Source organism: Chiloscyllium plagiosum, unplaced genomic scaffold (genome assembly GCF_037043375.1).
Source record: "Chiloscyllium plagiosum isolate Xiang-an unplaced genomic scaffold, Cpla_swu_hap1 HiC_scaffold_7, whole genome shotgun sequence".
Taxonomy (NCBI): domain Eukaryota; kingdom Metazoa; phylum Chordata; class Chondrichthyes; order Orectolobiformes; family Hemiscylliidae; genus Chiloscyllium; species Chiloscyllium plagiosum.
In genome coordinates this window covers 35,250,274-35,257,518 of record NW_028270145.1, presented here as the reverse complement: position 1 = coordinate 35,257,518, position 7,245 = coordinate 35,250,274, and positions in this window count along the sequence as shown.

Genomic DNA, 7,245 nt, shown 5'->3' with positions numbered 1-7,245 from the left:
GTGGGAGGCTTTCAAAAGTGAATTAGTGAGGATTCAGGACAGGCATGGGTCTGTTCGAGTGAACGGTAATGCTGGCAAGCATAGGGAACCCTGGATGACTAGAATTATTGAGGCCTTGGTCTTGGAAAAGAAGGAGGCATACGACATGTGCAAGTGAATTCCTTGTGGAGCATAGAGGGTGTCTGAGTACACTTGAAAGAGAAATCAGAAAGAATAAAGGAGGACATGAGATACGTTAAAGGAGAATCTGAAGAGATTCTACAAGTACATGAAGGGTGAAAGGGTAACAAGGGAGAGAACAGGGCCTCCTAAAGATCAACAAGGTCATCTGTGTGCAGAACAACAAGAAACGGGTGAGATCCTAACTGAATATTTCTCAACAGTATTTACCATTGAGAAACTTAGGGAAATAAATAGTGCTGTCTTGAGGAATATCCACAGTAGTGCAGAGGAGGTGCTGGAAGTCTTAAAATGCATTAAGGTAGATAAATCCCTAGGCTCTGTTGAAGTGTATGCCAGGATGTAGTGAAAGGCTAGGGAGGAAATTGCAGGGCCCCAGCAGAGATATTTATATCATTGACAGCCACAGTTGAAGTGCCGAAGATTGGAGGGTGGCTAATATTGTGCCATTGTTTAAGAAAGGATGCAGCGAAATGTCTGGGAACTACAGACCAGTTAGCCGAACGTCTGTGGTAGGTAAATTGTTGGAGGGGGTTCTGAGAGACAGGATGTACAGGCATTTGGAGAGGAAAGGACACATTTGGGATAGTCAGCATGGCTTTCTGCATGGGAAGTCATGTCTCTCAAATTTGAGTTTTTTGAAGGAGTGACCAAGAAAGTAGATGAGGGTAGTGCGGTAGATGTTGTCATGTGGACTTTAGCAAGGCCTTTGACACATGGTGGTTTTTTGAGTAAGGTTTAATCTCACCGGATCCAGGGAGAGTTAGACAACTGGATACAAAATTGGCTGAATGGTTGAAAATGGAGGGTGATGGTGGTGGGTTGTTTTTCACACTAGAGACCTGTGTCCAGTAGTGTGCCACAGGAATTGGCACTGTGTCCACTGTAATTTGTCATTTATATAAATAATTTTGATGATAATTTAGGAGATATGGTTAGTAAGTTTGCGAACGACACCAGGATTAGTGATACAGTGAAGAAGGGTATCTTGGAATGCAGTGAGATCTTGATCAACTGGACCAGTGGGCTGAGGAATGGCAGTTGGAGTTTAATTTAGATAAATGCAGGCTCTTGCATTTTGGTAAGGCAAACCAGGGCAGGACGTGCGCAGTCAATGGTAGGGCCCTGGGAAGTGTTATAGATCACAGAGTTTGAGGAGTACAGGTTCATAGCTCCTTGAAAATGGAGTCATAGATAGACGGGGGGTGAATGCTTGTTTTCATCAAAATTTGAGTATTGGAATTGCAACACCCTGCTGCATCTGCATAAGATGTTGTTGAGGCTATATTTGGAGTACTGTGGGCAGTTCTGGTTGTCCTACTATAGAAAGGATATTATTAAACTAGGAAGAGTGCAGAAGTGATTGACTAGGATGCAACCTGGACTGGAACGGGCTTTGGGTTATAAGGAGAGTTTGGATAGGGTGGGACATTTTTCTCTGGAGCTTCAGAGACTGAGGGACGACCTTGTAGATATCTATAAATCATGAGAGGCACAGATAAGGTAGATAGCCAACAGCTTATCCCATGGTAGGGGAGGCTAAAACTAGAGGTTTACAGTGAGAGGGCAGAGATACAAAAAGGTCCAAGGGGCAATGTTTTCACACAGAGGGTGGACTGTCTGGAATGGACTGAAAAATGTGTAGCTGGAAAAGCGCAGCAGGTCAGGCTGCATCCAAGGAACAGGAGAATCGACATTTCGGGCATATGCCCTTCTTCAGGCTTTTTCAGCAACACATTTTCCAGCTCTGATCTCCAGCATCTGCAGTCCTCACTTTCTCCTGTCTGGAATGGACTGCCAGAGGTTGGGCGAAAGTGAGGACTGCAGATGCTGGAGATTAGGGTCAAAATTAGAGTGGAACTGGAATGCACAGCAGGTCAGGCAGCATCCAGGGAGCAGGAAAATCGACGTTTCGGGAGGAGCCTTTCATCAGGAATTGATGAAGAGGTTGGGGTGGAAGCGAGTACAGTTTTGTCATTTTAAGAAACATTATGACAGGTACATGGATGGCATAAGTATGGAGGTTCAGGGACCAAATACAGGCAAATGGGACTAGTTTACATTGTGCAAACTGGGCAGCATTGGCAGGTTGTAAGTCTCCATGACTCTATGTGCAGGTTAGGTGAATTAGCCCAGGTAAATATGGGATTATGGGGACAGGGGTGCACGGGGTCTGAATAGAACGCCATTTGGCAGGTTGGTACAAACTCAAATGGGTTGAACGGCCTCTTTTCGCACTGTAGGGATTTTTACTTCTCTGTATCTTTGAATGCATTCTCTGGTGAACTACTGACTAAGTGCAACCAGCCCTTTCTGTCAATTTTTAGCCCATCTGAGATCTCAGCTATTTCCTTTTTGACTGTTAGCTTTTCAGGCTTCAGTTTCTGTGGTCACCTGAACTCCCCACGTTGGTAAAACACTAGGTTGGGTAACAGCACACAACATCTGACACTTACACGATGCCATTCTGAAGATGATTAAACAGAGATTTATCCCAGTCAAGACTAGAACATTTTTACACATGAACAGGGTGGAGCTGTTTACACTGTCTCAGAGGAGGCTGAGGGATGGTGGGAGGTGTAGGTACAGTGAACAGAAGGGTCTTATTTTCCCTGTCAGGGAGGTCAGGAAGCATGAACTTAAATTCATTTACTGAAGGATTTCGGGGGATTTGAGAAGACATTTTTTTTCATCAAGAAGGTATTGGGTTGTCTGGAATGTATTGTCTGGAAAGAGCGGTACGTTTAAAACAAAAACATGCAAATCCACTTCGAGTGCCATAACCTGAAGAGCTCGATGTGGGATGTGGTTGAACCACACTTCTTATTGGCCAGCGTAAACATGATGGGCCAAATGGACTCTTTTAGGCTGTGCATTTGTGAAGCCCTGTTCCCAAGTCCGGTGCACAAAGATAGGAGAATTTTTCTCAATATGTTTGACACTTCCCTGACAATTTTACTATTCCAAAGGGTTTATTTGGACTCGATATTCTCTATACTTAATAATCCCCCCAAAAAACTCAAGGTGCACATCACCCAAGGATGCCTTACAATCCCAATTGCATCCCCTACACCCACTCCCCAGACGATCTGACCTCCCCACTCCCTCAAGGTTACATTGACCTCCATAAAGGTGTTCCAAGATCATTTTCAAAAGGGTACCTTTCCCTCACCCTGGCTATCCAAATGAATGTTCAGACCTACTTCTAGCTGGTCTAATCTTTCCTGGGTTTCATGGGACAGGGATGGTAAAGTCCCACTTGAGGAGAGGCAGCTGATGACTTATATGGCCAACTCCCATCCCTGCAGGAAGTGTTGTGTTTGGGATGGGGCTTGCGATGTTGGGTTACTTATGCCATTTTTGCCACTTCTCCACTGTAGTTAAATTTGGGTCCTATGTTTCTGTTTACATGTGAAGTATAAGCAGCAGTGTTCAGAGGTTTTTGGTTGCTGAGGGGCAGTGTGTGATGCTGGTGGCGCAGTTTGTGGGAGATGGCATTTGGGAAGCAAGGACTGGCCTTGACCACTTTTGTGACATAATTGAATAGGTGGCTCAGTGGTTAGCACTGCTGCCTCACAATGCCAGGGACCCAGGTTCAATCCCAGCCTCGGGTGACTGGCTGTGTGGAGTTTGCACATTCTCCCCATGTCTGCATGGGTTTGCTCCGGTTAGGTGAATTGGCCAAGCTAATTTGCCCATAGTGTTCAGAGATGTATAGGTTAGGTGCATTGCTCAGAGGTAAATATAGGGTAATAGGCTAGGCAATGGCTCTGGGTGGGCTACTCTTTGGAGGGTCGGTATGGACTTGTTGGGCCGAAGGGCCTGTTTCCACACTGTGGGGATTCTATGATTTTCAAGCACTAGACTCAGGTCCTCAAGTCAACAACGTTTGTGATGAACTCTGCAACTATCTGCTCTCATTTCCTTCCAACCAGTTGTCTCCTGTGGCCAGAGGAGATCATTCCTCTTTTTCTCTTCATTTACACCTTCCACAGCAAAGCCTGAAGTGTGGGCATGTCGTGTCATTTAAATGCCCTTCCATTTGATGAGAATATAGGCTGGCTTTAAATGTTGAAAATGTGTTGCTGGAAAAGCGCAGCAGGTCAGGCAGCATCCAAGGAGCAGGAGAATCTTCAGGAAAGGGCTCATGCCCGAAATGTTGATTCTCCTGCTCCTTGGATGCTGCCTGACCTGCTGCGCTTTTCCAGCAACACATTTTCAGCTCTGATCTCCAGCATCTGCAGTGCTCACTTTCTCCTGGCTTTAAATGTTGCCAGCCCTGCAGGAACTCACAGTAATAGAATCATAGATTCCCCCCAGTGCAGATAGAAGCCATTCAGTCCATTGAGTCTGCACCAACCCTCCAAACAGCATCCATCTGTCACCCTACATTTACCATGGCTAACCCATCAAATCCTGCACTACAGGGCGATTTAGTCAAACCATTTAGCTGCACACCTTTTAGACTGTGGGAGGAAAATGGAGCACCTGGAGGAAACCCACACAGACACAGGGAGAACGTGCAAACTTCACACAGACAGTCGCCTGAGGCTGGATGCGAACCTGGTCGCTGACACTGTGAGGCAACAGTGCTAACCATTGAGTCACCTTGCTGCCCCATAAAGATTGGAGTCGATGATGGCAAGGGCTCATCTGGGATGTCCTTGATGTAATCTAAAGCTGTGATACGTAAATTAGAAAATAGCACAACCCAACCCATTCTCAGACTCTAGCAATCTTTTTAGCTCCCGATGCTGCTCAGAACAGAAGTGGTTGCTAAGTGTGTGACTGCACAACAAGAGTTGTAGGGATGGGGGAGGGGTGTTGGGTTACAACTCCCCCAGTGTGTGATAATAAGGCATGTGATCCACTCATTTCCTTCAATAAGTATGATGGGTGCAGGAACTTAATATGACCAGACACAAGTATTGGAAGGGGGCAGGACAAGTTGGTAAGGCTGTTAACATTATGTGCAGGGTACAGAATTCTTGGCTTTGCCAACAGACACACAGAGTACAAAAGCAATGGATCTATGTTAAATCTTTATGAAACAACAGGCAGTTACCAGCTGTAGACTTTTTATATTAAGTTCTTTTATGAGAAGATGCTGAGGTGTACAGTAGATTTGCTAGAATGCTATATACGGGCGAGAAAGTGGAGTGTATATTTTTTGGCAGGACTGACGAGAACTATATGATTCCATACGAAAACTCTGGAGAAATGAGTTGTTGTTTGTCTTGGAGCATAGAAGGGTCAAGATTTAATTGAGATATTTAAAATCATGAGAACTTTTAGCAGTGTAAATGTGGAGGGGTTTTATCCATAGTCAGTGGCTGAATAACTCAAGGAGGTGTGGAAACGGCATTGATCAGTCATGATCAGTGATGGAGCAGGTTTGAGAGGCTGAATGGCTGCCTCCTACTCTTGTTTCTTGTATTCCAATAACACACATTCAAAGTGACTGGGAAAACAGCCAAAGGTAACATGATAGACAATGTCAGAAGGAGATTCAGTGATAGCATTCAAGGAAATATTGGAAACAATTCGAAGTGGAACAAAACATGGGGAGAAAAGAGGGACCATATGGGCTGGCATCAGTACAATGAAGCCAATAGCCTCCTTCTTGTTCTGGATGATACATTGATTCTCAGAGGAGTAGATAATGGAACTGCACATCATGGGGTGGATATCACTGAGAGAATATTCATTCTATATCGTTCATCCAGAAAATATGACACCAGCTGTCTCCTGCTGTGTATGACAAAGTGCTTCCCAGAATACCTCCTCCTGAACAGTCTGCAGATAGGAGGTTGTGAGCATATGAGATCCTTATGTTATAATCACGCAGAAAGTTATTAAAGGCTACAACTGCCATATGTATGCATTCTGTTGTTTGCTGTTTTGCAATGAAGCATCAATTAAATGTCTACTCAAAAAGAGAACAAAGTTGGAAAACGACTGTGCTCTCAATCTCCTGAATGAAAACACTTATGGATGATGACATTGCTATGGTTTTGTGAAGCTAATCTCACAAGTCCATGCGCAGTTATACATCGAGTTGCACATCCATTTCTTAAATATTTGTTCAGAAATGTTGTCCAAACCTCAGAGTTCGTTTTTTTATGTATTGCACTGGTGTGTCTCTCGTCAATGTTAGTGAAAAATAACCACCCCCACCCATCATCACCTCTCTCAGCTTACAGACACTGCTGTGGATGGAGCATCATTCCATATGCCTGATAAATCTTGGCGAGCAGCTTTAGTCAAAGGTGATCTTCTTTGCTATGACTGAAGCTCAACTGTTCTTCCTTCAAATTTTGTGAAAGACTGATGATATCCTAAGGATAGAATGGTCCTTTCCCACACATATTCAGAATTAGCAGTCCTTTGCTTTGATGATTCCTCAACTACAATAGAACGATACAGTCTGTGTGTGTCAGGTGATTGCTAACTATGTTCGACACAATGAGACAAACATTAAACAGCACGTTCTATTCACTATTAACTGAAAGAAAGACAAAGTTAAAAATCACACAACACCAGGTTATAGTCCAACACAAATTCTGTGTTACGATCGAGCCCTCCACAATCACCTGATGAAGGAGCATCACTCCGAAAGCTAGTGTGCTTCCAATTAAACCTGTTGGACTATAACCTGGTGTTGTGTGATTTTTAACTTTGTACACCCCAGTCCAACACCGGCATCTCCGAAAGAAAGACAGTTCTGGTGGGCTTGGCTTTGGATATAATAGGTAATATCTAACAAAAAAATTTCCCTCAGAGAGAGCCTTTCCAAGAGATGAGAGGCTGGCACACCCTTTGAAGTCTGCGTTCCACTTCCCAAACTATCCAACATCAACCCACCCCCACCCCGCCCAGAGAATTCGGACTACATTGCTGGACCAGCCATATGTTCACATAGGCTGTTACGCTTAGCCAAGGAAGGTGATCAGAATTGAGAAAGATGTGACTCAATGTTGTTGCAGATCAAGTAACAATTATTGGTGCAATTATAGAAAGATTAAGGGCAAAGCCCCATCAGGAGTAAATTTAGATTTTATTTAT